Below are 18,113 nucleotides of genomic sequence, written 5' to 3' on the forward strand. Positions count from 1 at the left end.
TCAAATTTGTCCTTCCAAAAAAGTTCTAGTTGAGACCAAAGCACCACACTGAAGACTTCTATCACCTAGTTTTTGGAAGAAAGAGAAAAATGATAACTCCTGATGGAAATTATTGAGCTTGTTTCAATTTATTATGCAAGTCATTGATTGATTTATTGTGACAGGCCTGATTTTAATATGAGAAAATTTGAGCTTTACTCCGTTTTTTTTTTTTTTTTTTTTAAACACACTTCCATTACTTTGAACAGAGCTGTGAGAAGTCAGAGCTGAAGAAGCTGCTGAGATTTGGTAGAATGATCTCCTCCCTTCAGCTCACACCTTCATTCAGCTCAGCATCAGGATGTGGGTCAGAGGTCAAGGCCAGAGCATCGCCTCACTCCGCCGCGACGTGAAATGGAGAGCCCACGCGGCTGACGCGCGGAGCTGTGAAATAATGTGTTTGAGTGGGCACACGCGTTGCTCTCGAAAACAAGCTCATTCTGCCGGGAGCCGTCTGATTGTCGCCATGGAGACAACTACCACCTACCGGGGCACCTTCACAGGCAGGTTTGTTTACTACCTTCGCAGCCAGCCAGTCTGTGATTCACACACTCATCCCATGCCTCTTGCCCACCGAAGCGTTCAAACCCATCCTTCCATCAAATCATCCATCATCCCCGTACTCCTCGGTGTCCTACGCTTTACGGTTGAAACAAATGAGTCCTGTTCAAACACTGCGCTGTTAGAGAGGTATGGGTGAAGTCATTAACACCACTCTGAATCTCGTGGTCCATCCCTCCTTATCTCTGTCGTTTGTTGTGCAAAGTGAAGCGCAGCGAGGGCCCTTCTGACTGAGATGGAGCGATTAAGCGTTGTTTTGACTTTGTGATGCCACGAGTTGAGACGGGCTCAGAGACACGGGTCTTAAAATATAACAGGGCCAATGAAATTTACAGGAATGTTGAAATGAGCTAAAAAACAAAAAGATAGTTTGGATTGTTTTTTTCCCCGAAGCTGGCTGCTGATTTGATCGCCAAGCCTGTAAGTCATGTTATTAATCTGAGGAATCGTTTGATGGAAACATTTTTTCCTAATGGGGGTCGTCAGTTTCAAAGATACCCTTTTCCACTCAGGACCGTTTCTAAAAAGGCTTTCATTCACATGGAAACACAGAGAATGGAACCAAAACACTATGTTTTACTCCCCCAGACCTGTAGGTGGTGCTAAACATGGAGTGTGTGACGTGCATATAGCCTCTACAACCTACGCTTTGCTTCACACAAAGGGTCTGGAACCTCAGCTACTGAGAAACAATTGCTTGCTGGAGGCATGGACTTTGCTAAAATGTTAAATTTTAGCCAATCGCTAATGTTTAGTGATGTCTGTATTGCGACACTTCTCCGCTATAAAGGTTACCGCTATAAACAGCCATCCTCCACCGCAGAGAGAGAAATACCGAGCCGAATGAGGAGGCTGTTAAACGTTAAACGTTAATTCAGTATTTAGAAGTGCAGGCAACCCGGCCTGAACGACTTCGTTCACTTCCTTCGCTGACATTGCTAACTCTACAGGCAGGCTACAATTCTTAAACGGTGCAGAAAAGAAAAACCACGTCATCGTTCACAACTTCTCCTTCTCTTTGGACCCAATTCTACCAAAGAAATCTACTTTGATTGGAGGAAGTTCAGACAGGAGAGGAGAATCAAGCTGAATTGCGTAGGAAGGCAATAGCCAGGCTAGCTTAGTGGTAAACACAACAAGAAAACAAGAGTGGCGCACAACGAAATTCCAGTGGAGTCTTTTGCGTGTTGTGACAATGTCGTCCTTGGATTATTAAACTAATAAAATACAAGACAAACATGTAATCCGCTATTGTTGCTGTTATGCGGGACATGTTTGGGGTCATAGGTCAGACTAGAAATTGTGCTAATAAGCTAGCATTTGAACAAAAACATGTTCTAGCTTACCACAAGTGAAACGTGAAACTTTCACTTTGCTCTGGAACCCCCACAGTCGGAGTAAGGTTCACATTTCTTGAGGTCAATAAAGGTGTGCCTCAAGCCCAGTCTTAGGACCCTTCTTTTTCTTGTTTTTTTTTTTTTACAATCTTTGTTAGTGATCTCTGTGCAAACGTGTCAAATGCCTCCTAACATTTCTATGCAAATGATTCTGTAATTTACTTTGTTCACAATCACCGCCTCAGTCACCACTGTGAACTGGATGCTAAAGCTAACATGACTGCCATGCATGTAAGGCTGTTTTAAAGTTTTTACTTTAATATTAACTCCTGAATTTTATTTGTCATCGTCTTGCCCACTGTGTCGCGTGTTGCTGCCTTCTGAAAGAGGTCTTGAACTCAATCGATCGTTTATGTGTTAATTAACCACCCAGTTCTCTGCAGATGCTGATGGTTCCTGTCTCATGTAGGACTCCACATGTCAGTTTCTGGGGTGGAAGAAGAAGCCAGCGTGCAGAGACACGATCAGGCGCGGCTGCGTGTGGGCGGACAAAACCCGTTCAGGCTTTACATTCGTATTGACGGAAAATGGTGTGTTGAATTTGTTAACTGTGACAACAGGTTGGACGAACACAACAGCAATGTCGCAAGCTTTATTTATTTCTTCTGGAGAAAATACATCGCCTTGAAGATTGCATCTTTTCCACGAAAACACATTCTTTTTGAAAAGGATGAAAGAAAAATGGTAAAAAAAAAAAAAAAAAAAACTGATTCAGCTGCTGTTTTCTGCGGCAAAATGTCCTTGGGTTAGAAACCTTTAATACCTTTCACAAAAGTATGAAAGATGAATCATGTCAGCTGTTTTGGAAACTGTTAGCATGTCAAACAAGATTGCATTTACAGTTGAACCAAGAATTATTCATGACCTTGGCAGAGCTGAATTCACTCGTCAAAATAGTTTTCATTCTCATCTCATTGTGATGAGAAATCAACCAGTCACCCTTTAAGTGCCCCAAACGAAAGTTATCTTTATAAAGGAATTAAGTTTTGTTGTAACTGTATGCGTTTGGGAAACTATGAATACGTTTTGATTTCCGTAAATAAAACGTTTTTACAAATCACATTAAAGCTTTGTTTTAAAAAATGTGCAATCTTTGTTGAATAACTTAAACAAAATTTACTCAATCAACTTTATTCTAAGGTATTCCTAAGAATTGGATATTTAAAAAATAAAAAGCACTGAAAATGTGGTTTGAGTTTTTCTTCCAGAATAAAACTTGTTCTTTGATAAAGTTTTGTCGCTAAGATGAGGTGGAATTTTTTTGGGGGGGCGTATAGAAATTGGTTTATTTTGCAAAACTGCAATGGAAGCATTTTTTCCATGTCACAGGAATCACATGATCAGCAACTAGACGTTGCCGCTGGCTCAAACCATGGAGAAGAAGACAACGGGATGCATAGCATTTTTAAATAACTTTTCACATAAAGTTACTTTTCACATAACTTTATTTACATGTGATTTTTAATTGCGTTTCTTATTAATAGAAACACTAATTGTTAATTTTTTTTTTACATTAGCAGAATATCGACGTACATGTACGATGTATATGATTTTCAAGGATTGTTGAACACACCAGATTCTGCCCTACCTACTTTCCAAGCTACGCCATCAATGGACAGTAAGCCTAGGACTAACGCTTTAATTTCAGTTAATTAATTACACAGCTTTAAAAGCTTTAAAATTTTTCTTAGCGTAATTAATCCCATTCTTTTGACATACAGTGGTTCTGGGTGGAACCTTTGTCATCACATGTTTATAGTACACATGTAAATCTGATGCACAGGTGACATCCACAAACAATGATGGATGATGAGGACGCTCCTGTCGGTCCACTCTGGGTTAACTTTTGCTTATAAAAAAGCAATCTGATTGGACGCTGGAAAAAACAGTTGGTGTGTTCAACTTGTGCAAAAAGGCTAAGCTATTGAAGCTTAAAGTAACATCTCCATGCTAAATATTTAGCAGTAGCACAGACGTTCCCAACGCTAACGTTAGCATCCACAGTCCACGTTTCTAAAGAAGGATTTTTTTCAAAGAAGTTCCATGAAGGATCACTTTGCACCAATCTGATGGTTGAATAACAAATTCAAAACAATAAATATCTGTGTTGTTGTGTCCATTTATTTACTAATTTAGCAAAAAATTTTTGCTTATTTTGTCTATAGTTTTCAATTAAAATGTGTTTACTGCGTTCAATCAATTGCAGACCCTGCCATTAATTAAATTAAAAGTTTTAATCAACTTCCACCACTCATAGAAAGCAAACTTATCTTCATGAAATAGTCACAATATGATGTAAAGTCACTTTCAGATGATCAGTGTTCAACTAAAAGGATTCGCTGTGTGTTTTATTATTGATACACTCCAAACAAATCCCATTTTAAATGTGATAGCTCCAGGGCTTGCAGTTTTCCCCTGGAGTTTCCTCTGTGGAAAACAGAAGTTGGTTCCAGTAAGGCTTCCATCCCACACGCCAGATTCTCCCAGAACACCAACGGAAAGCTTGAGCAAGGAGTTATTAAAGTCTTTATCCCGGAGGATTTTTCAACTGAAATGGGCGGCAGACAAAACCGGAGTTTGTAAGATGCAGATTAGCATATGGGGAAGTTAGCTTTAAGGTAGTTGAAGAACGAGAAGGCCAGGAAGGAATGCGCAGAGCCAGGGGTGTTGGTTTCTGTGATGGATCTGTGGGAGGCTGCAGGTTTAGCCTGAAAGAGACGAGGCAACGGCAGCAGGGCCGACTGGTTGGTTCGATGGTGTTACGGTAAAGAGAGGAGGGGGAGACAAGATTAGCTTAGCAGCTAAATTCATGAGAACAACTGCGAAAAGAACGTTGGGCAGCAGATACGGGACAAGGTTAGCCCTCAGGCATGGAGGGACCAGCAGCCAGGCTGTCTCACCCAGCAGCTGATGTGTTTGATGAGCGACATGTGAACACTTTGTTCAGCCCGCCTTCCAGGACACAGAGGAAAAACACGACACAAACACAGAAACTTCAAACTCGTCACACAGTCAAATTAAACTGGACAGCTGGAAATCCACAAAGAGTTTATATTAAAAAAAAAAACAACCCAAAAATCCCATTCAAATCAGCAAAGAGGGGAAAAATGTGACAGGACTTTATTGAAGGAGATTTTTTCCATTCCATTTGGAAACGTGTTTTCCAGAATCTTGTTTTTCTCCTTAATCTTGTTTTTCTCCTTGACAGTCCTTTCTCTGAGCATTCACAGATTCAAGCTGTGAAATATGCCACTTTTTTGTGTATTTATATTTGACATTTTTATTTCCGTAGACCCCTGGTATCCGTTGAGGTTGAAATTTTGTTAATAAATTAAATTTGCTAATAACTGAGGCCCTAAAAACATTTTTACTCCCTATTTTAACAGTTAAAGCACCAAAATGAAACTTGATATGCATTATTAAACAGAAATGGTCTTAGTGCTACCGCAGAGCCTAACGTCTACAGTTTACCTCATTCCTGCTCTTGGGGATACAGCCAATGAGCATCCAGGAAAGTAAATGGCACCCCTGGATTGGCAGCTTTGCGGACGCCAACCAATAGCTTGTTAAGTAGCACTGCGTCCAGGTATTTCAACTTCTTAAGTTGCATTTCTTTACAGTTAATAATTCTTAAATATATGAGTTTTTCATAATGTGGGGTTTTGTTCCACAGAAAAATTCACAAATAGGTGAAGCTGCGAACACTAAACCGCGACTTGAGGGGGTTCTGCTGTATGGACAAATTACAAACAACTGATTTGGAATTTCTGATTGGAAATATTATGTAATACAGCAGGTTTATCTTTCCATAACAGGACTCAGATGTTCACATCTTAGCATTTATTATTTTTACAAAGAGAATTATGAAAGAAAGTTAAGACGGCCTTCAGCAGAGTGGCGCCTCGTTTCCTCATCAGAAACATTTTATTAGTGAAGCTTTTCTCACAATCTCCCACCCATCCTGTCAAAGAAGCATATTATCTCTTTTTTTCCTGACATATAATATTTTTCCTTCACATGCCTCCAACCTAACAGCAGTCGTATGAACAACAATACAATTTTCTTTATTGCTGTTTTTTTCCATTTGTAACACTCTCCACTTTGATCTATCAGACAACCAGCTTCGGCTGTTGCAAAAATCCTTATCACATCTTATTTATCTTGACATCAACATTGAAACGCTCATTTTGAACATTGCCTTACTCTTCTTGTCTTTGAGTATTATGAATTTTCAAACTAATATTGTTAATAATCCTTCAAAAATTTATTTCTGATTGACATCATGATTGACAACCTTTTCTTCATTTTATGGGATTTTTGTGGTTTTTCTTCACTGAGCTTTATCGGACCACCAGATCCCCACTCAGCCCACATTTAATTCCTCCTAAAAGTTGCTTTGCCAAATTTAACGGATCAATATGTAGAAGTCGAAAATGAAACATACGTCATTGACGTAAACAGAAACTCATCACTATAGCAGTCGTCAAGGACATTTTTGCATGAGTTCCTTTTTCCTAACATCACAACATGAGCACAAGTTCTGCAATTGTATTTTTAGAGGGAATATTCCATCCTGCTGGTGCATAAATAACTATGATGTGTTAACACGACGACTGAGTTTTATTCCGGGCTGCTGTTGTCTAAACAAAGTTTTCGTCTGCATACAGTAAACACAGGTGGACCTGGGTGAGCTGGCAATGGGAGCGGCTCAGTCTGCTCGTTTTCACACAAACTATTTCCAAAGGAGGGATCAGAGGAGAGCTTCTTTTTTTTAATGTCAGGGAGGTGGAATCCGTCCTGGGCAGGAGAGGCGGAGTTCCGACTCACCAGGCCTCGCTTGGTGGAAATGAGTCAGTGGCCCCGCGTCTGAGAGCATATTTTCTCTGCTGAGTAATGGCTCCACAGAGGGAGAGAACCAACTCGGTAGAGCTTGAGTGAAAACAAAAATATAAAAGGAAAAAAAAAACAAAAACCGCTGCAGTCATAGTGACCAGGTTACCACGGCAACAAAACGCAGCAGGTTTTTCAAGTGATCCCTTTCCAGTGTTCAATCTGAAATAATTACACCATGAAGGAGCTTAAAGCCATTTTCCTTTCATTTGGATTGCAAAGCAGCAGAAAATAGACTGCTGTGAATGGACTCCCTCCCTGTGTCTACTTTCCTCCATCATCAGTGCACTTGTGGATCGGTTTGTACCACCAGCAGGAGATATGAGACTCTAACTCATGTTTCATTACTTTTATTAAAAGATGAACAATGCACACAATACACTGGGACAGCAGGAGCTCTGGGGTCCAAAGACAATGCTGACTCACTGCGGTGAAGTGAAAAGCACATATTTATCATTCTCTGTTTTAACTTCCACAGTAACTCTGAACGTAGTCTGATGCAAGAGGCTTCTTAGTGGATCATTGACTGTCTTCTTGCCTCAACTTTACTTATTGGTTCCCCACAAACAGAGACGTTTTCATTGGCTGCTCATTAATTAGAGAGGCAGTGTTTATGTAAAATGGACTTTTTAGAGCTTTACGTCATGTTACAATGTTATTCCCTCGTCAAAAACAGACCTGAGGATTTGCCTTGACTCTTTCATGCATGTTTGAGAAATCCTTTAATCTCCCATGGCAACCATTTTGCTGTAAAAAACATCTGGGTGGACCTAGCTCCACCTCACAGGCGGAGCCAGGTCCCTCCTCAGAGATGAAGCTTCCAAGATTCCACCGCACAGAGCAGCCCCCACTCAGCTCCTTCAGACTAGCCAGCAAAAATTAGCAACACCTGGTGAAATTGTGCATCTTCCAAGCTCAGTATAATAGCTATTCTTCAGTGAAACGTTAGTAAAAACATTCTTAAAGTGTTAACAGAGGAGAGATGTGATGGTTTTTTAGAAAGTTTCTTTTAAGTCATATTTGATGAAAATAACTGAAGGGAACACAGTTACTTGATTGTGATTAAAAAATGGCACTACATGCCTGGAAAACACATAATGCTGTTTCTTTTTCACATTTAAATAATTCAGTTGCCATCTACATAAAGTGAAACTGCAGTGATTTGGTCTATTACATCTGTTTTGAGGTGCTCTTAAAACCAGCTCCCTTTGGTGTTGTCTGTTTGAATGCGCCTGATTGGTTGGTTGCAGATTGTTCCTCTCTAACCCATTTGGCCATTGTTGTAGTTTGATAGTAGAGATGCGTTTATCTAGGGGAGTAGAAACTTTTTGTTTGAAAATTGATTTTAAAAATGTCCAGAAAGGAAGACTTGTCCATCCTGCCTTATATGTTTGAGCCTGAAAATGTTTCAACAAACATAGTTAACGAGTTAGCTAATGCTAGCGCTAGGAATGCCACCAAATGCATTTGGATCATGTGTTCTCCAAGACAAAAAATGGCAAAAACAATACCATATTGTTTATGTAATGATACTATTCAAAACAGTATGATTATGTCCTCAAGGAGATGAAAGCTAGCACACAGCGCTAACATAAACAGAAGGCCTGATGCTTCGGCTGTCAAAACAATGGCTATGATGACATATCAACACACAATAAAGTCACGTCTAAAGTAAAGTCTGTTGTTGTTTTATTGCTGTTTGAAGCGTACTACTTTGTTGTTTCCATAGACAAAAGGAACCGACGCCTCAATCAGACAAAGTCTTTCGGCAAACAGAATTAGGCCTGTACTTTGACTGGGCCATTCTAACTCACAAATATGCTTTGATTGGAGCTGTTCCATTGTAGCTCAGGCTCTGTGGTTAGTCCCAGCCTCCACTCAAATCAAAACTTTTGTACCTTCTAACAGGTTTTCTCTCAGGATTCCTCTGCATCCTTCCTCGTATCAACTCTACGTAACCGGGTGGTTTTACGTGAAAAACATTGTTACATAAAGTTGCTGTAAATTCCCACCCGTTTTAGGGCCCTTGTATACATCCAGGCCCCGTTTCCCCACCTTCACTTCCGTTTCACAGCCTTGTCGGGCTCATTGGTGTATATAGGCACCGGGTGTGCACGCCACTCTAAGAGTGTCTGTCAGGTCCGTTGTTTGCAGTTGGATCTTGGTCAGATGAGCACTGATGCCGTGCTCATCAGGTTGCTGGAAGATCTGGATGATGGCTATTTGTGCTGCTGGTAGGATACATGGATTTTTAATGTCACTTGTAACTAGTTCTGTGTAACATTGGGTTGCTTTTTATATTGTTGCTACTAGTAGTTTGACGTGATTTCTCATTGCTTCTTAGGATGCATTTCAGTGGCTTCTCACTGCAGAGTCTGAATGTACCCGTTGTGTGGCTGATTAAGGTACCTTTTTATTTTTACCTTACATGGCTTTATTGACAGCAGAAACTTTATTGTCATCTTTGGGTATTACAGATTGCTGCTGTTGCTTATTATGCTCTCACCAAGTGCATTTGTTTTGTAGTTCAGATGCTCTCAGCTAATCAATAAATAGGTCGTCTTCTAGAGCTGGAGTTGTATGTAGCACAAGCACTGCAGAACCAGAACAACAGTTTATATCTCTCTTTTTTTATGAATTAGCTTATGGGGCACAGCCTTATAGGACTGGGCTGAGGCAATGTGGGATTTGTTTTGTTTTTGTTTAACATTATTTTGTGTTATTCATTTGTGTTTCTACTAATTTGGTTTGCAGTTGTTTTTGGCTAAGTCTCAGATTGTTTCTAGTCTTGTCCTGGGTTCCTGTGCTTTATTGAGTTTTAATATATATATGTATATATAAAGTCAATTTTTAATATTGTAAAAGAATGTATAAATAAAATATATTTTGTATACTATTTCTGTTTCATAATTCTATGCCAGACCTACCTGGGTATTGTTAATTGGGAGACTCTAGGCCACTTGACATTATTTTAGTGGTCTACCAGTTGGCTTTAGGGCCACGTCCTCAGTCACAATCCGGGTTCTTTCCCCCGTGTTACATCTAACCAATTTCCCCATGCCGACTTTGAAGTGTTCTCATAAAATCATATAGAGTCGCACTAATATTCATGTGAAAAACGTGGACAAGCACTGTAAATGCAGTGAGGCCTCTTAACGGTTGTTTATTTCAGGGGCAAAGTGGCTCCATTAGTGTTGCAAGCTCAAAGGGTTTTCTACAAGAACATATTTTTATTAAACCTCTTCACTCTGTTGTTTACCATGACCTGACCAAATGTTCAGCCTTTACCATTTAACTGTGATTTTCTTTGCACAACCTCTGAGTCTTTCCCACAACACTACAGACGGGCAGAAATGTTCCTGGAATTAACAGCAGATTATAAATCTCACAAGAAGCACAAAACAGTTTACTCCTAAACATCAACAGGCATTTCCCACCATTTGTTTGTCTCATAAATCAGATTAATGAGTTACAGGAACATGAAATGAGCAGAGATATATCTTAATGTTGATTGAATCCTGACTGGGCAGAAAGTGAGTATGTGACAGTTAAGGGGTTGGCGTTCGTCATGTTTCCAGTTAGTTATGATGTTTCCGACTCTTCCAGGAAGCTGTGGGGAATCTAAAAACCTGGAGGGAATAAATTACATCCAAACTTATTTTTTTTTCTCTCTCTCTCCGTCCTCCCTATCTAGTAGACATTTCATTGGAATTCAGTTTGTCCCACGTAAGAGGCATAAAAACTAATATGTTTTGTAGAATAAAGTCAAAAATTATGGTTTTGTTGCCATTCATTCATGTGCTAAAAGCATAATTTGACAAGATGCACAGCATAGAGTCAAGTTCCCCTTTTCCCTAAATTTAATAAGTGCAAAAAAAAAAAAAAAATCGGGGTCATGAAAAGAATAATACAGTATACAAACGTTACATTTTTAGTAAGAAAGTTTGATGCTATCCTGAAAATGTAACCTACAGTAAAACATTGAGATTTTCAAACAGATTCAATGAACCTATAGGATTTTTTGTGTCTACCTTAACAGCTATCTTTTGGCGAAAAATGTCACAATATTTAATTACCAAAAGTGCTATCTAATTGCTGCCTGAGTTCAAAATATTAATAAGAGAGAGAGGTCAACATGTTTGAAGTTCTAATGCTGACAGTGCTGTGTTGATAGTTCTGACTCATCTGCTAGCTTAGCCTGCTGACAACGCTCAGTGACATAAACACTGAATTAACCTCCACACTCGATTAATTGTGTTAGTGGCACAATTATGAGTTCGTGGTAGAAAGCTGAGACAGTGGAAAAGTGACAAACTAGACACAAACAATTTTAAAGAGTGGAAGAATTTTAGGACTAGCTGACGATGCTAAAGTTAGCATCTGTTTTGTAGCTTCCTATTACGACATTTCATTTTAATTAAATACGTTCTGGACAGTTAAGGACCACATTTGATAATCTCTAGTTCAAAATACATACTGGAAAGATTAAACACTGGGATTTAGAAGACCTTTGTTGTGTGAACTCTGTATGGACTACAGCACTCTGTTTACTGAGTTTAATACTGCTAATTTCTAGAATGGCGCAGCTCGTGGTGGCAGCATGCTGAAGTATCTCTGCCATTTTAGTTCTGATTTGTTCTTGTAGCAACTTTTGTTCATCACTGTTTTGGTTGAGTAGTTGAATGATAAATATTCCTCCTGGTTTTTGACGCTATGCAGCTGGAAGGATTTTTGTTTTTCCTGTATTAAGTCTGGACAGTTGTTATGATGCGCAATCATGGCAACATGTTTATTGTTTATTGTTTTCCCAACTGGGAGCTGCTGAGTAGCATCTCAAAAGCTCAAATAATACCTGATTTGCAACTCCAAATCCCAGAGGAGTTGAAAAGGAGGCTTCGTGGATGTAGAGCAGCTAGATGGAGGAAGTTCAAACCGTTTCTTCCATCAGTCATAAAGGTCAAGGGTCATATCCCTAACTCTAACGTCTCTCTGCCCCGACTTTCTGTCCATGAGGCCAGACAGAGATTTAACAAGGAGCGGCAAAAGCAAATGACGTGGATTAGCAGCTCTTGCCAACATCTAATGATGTAATTCATGTTGCTGTGGAATGTTGTTTGTGCTGCCTGGAGACTGTTAGCATGTCATAACAGTCATGAAAGTAGTTTCATGACTGTAGTTTCATAAGGCTACAGTCATGAAACTTCCTTTTTTCTTTTTTTTACCTTTTATAGTTAAAATTATAGATGTTATGGCTGCTCTCACAGTCCTAATATAGTGTATTGTTTAAAGTTATGAGCTCTAAGAGAGTTTTGAATGCCACTGGTCAGGTAGGAAATCTCTTCTTCCAGTCAGTTTCATGTTTGTTCTCTGCATATTCTTATGCGTGTGTTTTCATTTGCTCTTGAAGTTTTGGTTTCTCTGATTCTCGTGTCGTCTGTTGCCCTTGTTCCTGTATTGCATTTCAACACCTGCCTTGCATTCCCTATCAGCTGCCCCCGTGTCCATAAGTGTCAGTCCCCTTTCCCAGAATCTGAGCTCACTGGTTTTCATGGTGGTTTGTCGGTTTTGGGTTACCTTTGGACTTCTCGAGCTTTTTGTTCAGTTGCTCAAGGCGATTGAATGTTGAGTGTAAGCCGTGTGGAAAGTGTACCGCAACTTATGACATTGATTCTACCACCTCCACTTAGTTTTATTACAACAAATGTTGTTGTTATCATTTAGGACTTTTTTATTTTTAGGGGTGAACATTTTAGTGTGGCTCTCTTACAAACAAACAAAAAAGAAAATCCATTATATTGTTGAAATATTTTCAATCATTCATTGCCATGCTTTTGTCACTTGCTCCTCATTAAGTTGATTTTTAGAAAAAAAAAAAAAAAAGAACAAAAACTACACCCAAAGGTAATAACATTCACCTTTGGGGATTTTTAACAAACTTGAAGTTACAAACATCAGGGCTGTGAGTCCCTCCCATCTATTTTCTAAGAAGCCACAGGAAACGGTGACATACTGTCACACTGTTGTCATCCACAGCAACAATGACAAATGTGTGTTTGGCAATAACTTAGAGACTTCCTCGTTCACGGAGCGCCGGAGATTGTTAGGTCAGCTCTGCTCTTATAGCTGCTCTGGAAAACCGACATGGACACTGATTACTGACCCGCAAAGAGCAACGATTGTCTCTTGTCAGTCAGCAAACGGCTGCCTTGCCAGGATAGAGATAGTAACAGAACATGTGAGAGCGGCTCGTTTGAGGCTTAGAAAGCTGAATGGTCAGATATGTATTCAAGAACGTGACACCAGGTTATTTTCGGCCTGACTTGGTTTTAAAAATTCTCATGTATAAGAAACCTCAAGCACATTTTTTTTTTGGTATTGAATAAAAGCTAAGTTTATTATTCCGGTCGTTCACTGAGATCATAGAAACTTGGCTTCCAAAGAAATTGGTGCAGTTTCCAACAGAGGGCGCCCCATCATGCTGGACTGGGAATACTCTAATAACACTTATTTTTTATTTTTTTATGTAGCATATCTAAAATGTTTCAAAGAAAATGAGGTTTGGGAAACTGAATGCTACTTACAACAGAATTGGTGTGTGTTTGCAAAGCAGCCAATCCTGGAGCGCCTTTTCATTTCCTGGTCGCTAGCTGGCTCGGCTCTACCCCCAAGAGCGGATATGAAGAAGACCATGGATGTTAGCATCTGTGCTAATGTCAAGATGGTTTCTATATTTATTTATTTGGGTGTTTATTTGACAGGCACAAATACAAAAACATAGCAGAAAACAACGCGATGCCTGTATCATGCGCATGCAGCCATAGCTAATTCTCAACACTCGTCCCCAGAAAGACCTTTAACAGTTGGTTAAAATGAAAAGTCTAGATGAACAGTAAGTACAACAAAATGATGAAAAAAGAGATATAAACAAATGTGCTTAAAACTACTGAATCAAAACAATTACAATATTTAACAGCGAGTACAGTTGTGGCTCATCTTTAGTCAAATCTTAAGCCTTGAGATAAATGTTTTAATGCCAGTTGGTCTTAAAGTGAAGCAGTAATGAGTTCTAAAGCTTACAGCACCTAATAGTCTGTCTAAAGGCTGTCCTGGTATTTTACAGTCATGACTGTGATGCTTCTGGTGACTCTATTGCTGTTCTGTCTCTGTGTGTGTAATGGCTCGGCTGATATGTGATTGATGCATTTATGAAACAGATTAAGAAAGCAAAAACTAATAAAGCTGTCAAAACTCATTAGATTATGTTTCTGAATAACGGCGCAGTGATGATAGCGGCATGGCTTTTTTTTTACTCCACAGCCAGATTGTATAAAGAACCAATCCGTCTGGTTACGTTCAGAGAGGCCTGTGGTAGAAAAAAAAATGTAGTATTGTTTTTGAGATTGTCTTTTTATGTTTATCAAATTTAGGTTGAGGATCGAGCACCAAACCAGGGTATTTTAATTCCGTAATATTATTTTTTTTTGTAAATGAATATTAAATTTTATTTTAAATCACATTTTCTTATTGGAAAACACATGTTTTTGAAAGATTCACAACGGGTTCATTTTGGATGAGCCACTGCTGGATGTCAAACGGATGTCCGCTGTACGTATTAATGCATACAAAGGATTTTTGGTGTGTGAATGATTAAAATAGGCCGTGTTAAGAGCTTTCCGTAATGGGTTTTTACTTTAACACTCACAGTTTTCAACATCAATATCTGACAACCATGTCATCAGCTGTTGCTGTGAAGAATGATGGAAGAGCACAAACGCTTCAAAGTGATAAGTAAAGCTGCGGGAACTGGACGAACCGTGCAAGTTGTACAGTTCATTAAACGAACATGTTCTCAAGGACACAATGAAGTATCCCTGTTTCCTTTAAGATGGACCTCAGGGTATAGTTTGTGCCTGAAAAACAGAGGGTATAAGGATGAAAGTGTTTGTGCGTTTTTCAGAGGGCTGGATGAAAAATGGTGTGTGGGGGATTGGGCGGGGGCTCCAGTGTTTCTGATGCAGCCAGAATCCACTCAGTAGCATCACTCTAATTATCTTCTCAATGAAAAAGTAAGAAGAAGAAAAAAAAAAGATGAAGTGTTTGAAAAATATAATGACACTCTACAGCTGATCCGGAAGAGCACTGGCGCCATCTGCTGGAGAAAAGTTTCTACATGAAATAAATTTTGTTCAAACTCAAACTGCTGGAATCGGATAAGACAAAACTGCCTCTGTTTATTTTTGTATTGATCAACTCGTATTTATAAGTTTCTCTCACCCCTATGGAGCATTTTAATGCATCTTTTAACCAATATATTTATATATATATTTTTAGTTTAGATCTCAAAGCAGGTTAATATCGGCTGCCGAAACTTTAACAGCAAAACATAAATATGTTTAGTACAAAATAAATCTCTCTAAATCTAATGCTCAGCCGATTATTTTTCTTGATTCAATTTTCAAAGGCGATATGCAAACTGTTCACAGCTGCAAAGCTTTGCAAAACTATTGAGTTGTAAATACAGAGAACAGCTCTGTAACTTTCCAACTTTGAACTCATCAATACAGTCTGCTGCTTTGAAAATACTAATTTTAGTGGATTTGAAAAAAAAAATCAGTCATCATTTGTTTTACACTTCAAACAAAGAATGTGGCTCAACCAGAGTGCAAATGCAACAAAATTAGGATATAATAAACAACAGAAATATATTTAAGGTCTGGAAATATCGGTGATCTCTCACCCCTATTAGTCAGCTTACAGATGTATGTAATAATTGCATAATTGTTGTATTGTAAATCCAAGTACTGAATAGTAAAAAAAAAAAAAGAGAGAGAGAGAGAGAGATTTTGGATGGCGATAACTGAAATGACATTTCTCCAAAAATAGGATGGACAGGAAATCATGTAAGCTGCGTTTCCATTCGCCATAAAACTGTACAAATTAAATTACGAAAATAAATTAACTTTTAAGTGAACACTCTCATTTAAAGAAAGAACAAAAATTCACGTTTTTCGATACAAATAAAACTTCTGCGCTAGAATGAGGCGGTTTTTCAGCCATATCAACGCAGGTGTATTTCGCAAAACACTTTTCGCATCACAGGAGTCACGTGATCAACAGTCGGACGTTACTACTGACGAAAAGGACAAAATGACAGGAAGTAGTTGGAGAATGATGGTTTGTTTTTTAGTTGTTTTTTCCGACTCTACCAGAGCTCTCACAGCTATGCACAGTTCATAAAAATTTGTGTATCACTCGAAAGTATTGAATAACCTCTTCTGTAAAATTACGGACTGCAATTTCCCCAAAGTGCCTCCTACGTAGCCGCTCCCGAGGGTTAGGGTTAGGGGCTTGTAGTTCCAACGCCTGAATAAGACGCCGACGAGACAAGATTTGCCACATTTGCAATGGAAACACAGCTATAGAGGAGTTCACGGTAAAGTTGCTGAGCTGAAGCTGTTCAAAGAGGAATTATGTATCCTCTCTGGCCTTCAGGCAACGGCTTCAGAACCTTCCAGAAGGACAGCTTTACTAAAGATAAGCTTCACTTCAGGCCGTTTGATCCCCGCGACCTGACATTGGAGAAAACCGGAGGGACATCCGGAAGGACGGACCAGAGTAAGGTTTTCATGATGTTTTTTTTTCTTTCTTTTTAACTAATACATCATTAGCATTGATGCTATTTTATATAAAAAATGTTAGTATGGTAAACTTAAATATTTCGTCTCTATGGCTTAAGCTATTCCACAAGCAGTTACTATGTTTTTGACTACATTATGATACATTGATGCTTGGACTCTTGCTTTCATCTATGTCTGTGTTTTGATAATTTCCTAATCATTTATTTTCTTATGTTTGCCTTCCTAATTTATCCCTCACTGAAAAAATTAAACAGGTGATTCAACTTTAAAAAAAATAGTCAATTTGTTATAAGTGACCAAAGTAAGTTTATCCAACTTAATTTAGATAAAATTAATAAACGTAATTATTTAAGTTCATTAAGTTGCCATCTCAAACAAACGTAAATAAATTACATTTGACAAACTTAATTCGATTACATGTAACAAATTAACTTATTCATTTAAAGTTGGAGCTCCATTCTCTTTTTTTCAATGCTTGCGTCTCATTTTTTATGTTTTAGATTTGTTTCTTTAGATTCGTGTTTCTTTCTGTTTAAGGTTTTATGAGGTTCAGGTTTCTTTTTCCGTTTTCGTTCTCATTACTTTGCTTGTTTTTAACCTCATCTCTCCAATCTGCATCCCTACCCAGCTGTTAATCATTACTTCGTCTCCCCATACCTGCTCCCTTTTCCCAGCTGTATCCACTTACCTGTCATTAGCTCTTCTGGTTCCTTTATCGTTTCCGCTCCCTTTCCGTTCTTCTCCACCGACTCCTTCCCTTGAACCTCTGGTTGCATTTTTCTATTCTGTTTCCCCACAGTATCCATCATTTTGTATGTTTTTTTTTTTCATCGTTTTAAGTAAAACTATTAAATCTATGTCCATTTCATCTTCCTGTCCAAGACTGTAATGAGGTGTGCATTACAGTAGTCTAGTTTAACCTTGGCAGAAACAGTTTGTTAGAAAAAAAAATATCTCAGAACAGCATTCATCTGGTTTTCTTACCTGAAAGAGCTACGGAGGCAGATTCCTAACAGAGCTGTTGTAAGGAGCCAGGATCAACAACAATATTCCATTTCAATATTAAAAGTTCAACTTTAGCCAAGTTTTATATTCCACTTAGACACTAAGATACTGACTCCATTATGACCCAAAATTCAATTTGCAATACGATAAAAATGAGCCGACCTCCAGGAAATTATAAAAGGATCAACGATGGATGACTTTGTGTTTTTGTGTTTATAATGAAAAGCATTTTGAGATGCCTTGCTGCTGAAATGTGATATACAAATAAAATGTGATTGATTTGATAGTTTTAGTTTTTTCATACTTTAGTTCATTTTTAGGTGCACAATTAAAAAAAGGTCAAAGTACTGTAGTCTGAAGAATCCATTTCCAAACTATGTATTCATTTATTGCTGAAAATCCAACTGACTCCAGCGTACTCAACAACTTTTGCTGTCGGCATTTTGCGGACGAGTGAAAATGCCGCCAGGAGGATTAAGGAATGCCGTAATTTGCCGACAGCTCATGTAAACTATTTGTATTGAGGGAAATGAAAGTTAGGAAAAAAAGTTAATAAATTCATAAGTTATAGTTTTTCCCCATT

The 18,113-nt window shown here is 38.6% G+C and overlaps 1 protein-coding gene across 1 annotated transcript in view; it reads left to right on the forward strand.

Annotated features, from left to right (window-relative positions):
* The first annotated feature begins 16,119 nt into the window (after positions 1–16,119).
* LOC103139993 (carboxyl-terminal PDZ ligand of neuronal nitric oxide synthase protein-like) overlaps positions 16,120–18,113 on the forward strand; it is a 34,814-nt gene continuing 32,820 nt past the window's right edge. The window contains exon 1 of the mRNA XM_016672907.1: positions 16,120–16,502. The gene's annotated coding sequence lies outside the window, so the exon portion shown is untranslated. The remainder of the gene's footprint in view (positions 16,503–18,113) is intronic.

Source organism: Poecilia formosa, unplaced genomic scaffold (genome assembly GCF_000485575.1).
Source record: "Poecilia formosa unplaced genomic scaffold, Poecilia_formosa-5.1.2 Scaffold67, whole genome shotgun sequence".
In the NCBI taxonomy this organism is placed as follows: Eukaryota; Metazoa; Chordata; class Actinopteri; order Cyprinodontiformes; family Poeciliidae; genus Poecilia; species Poecilia formosa.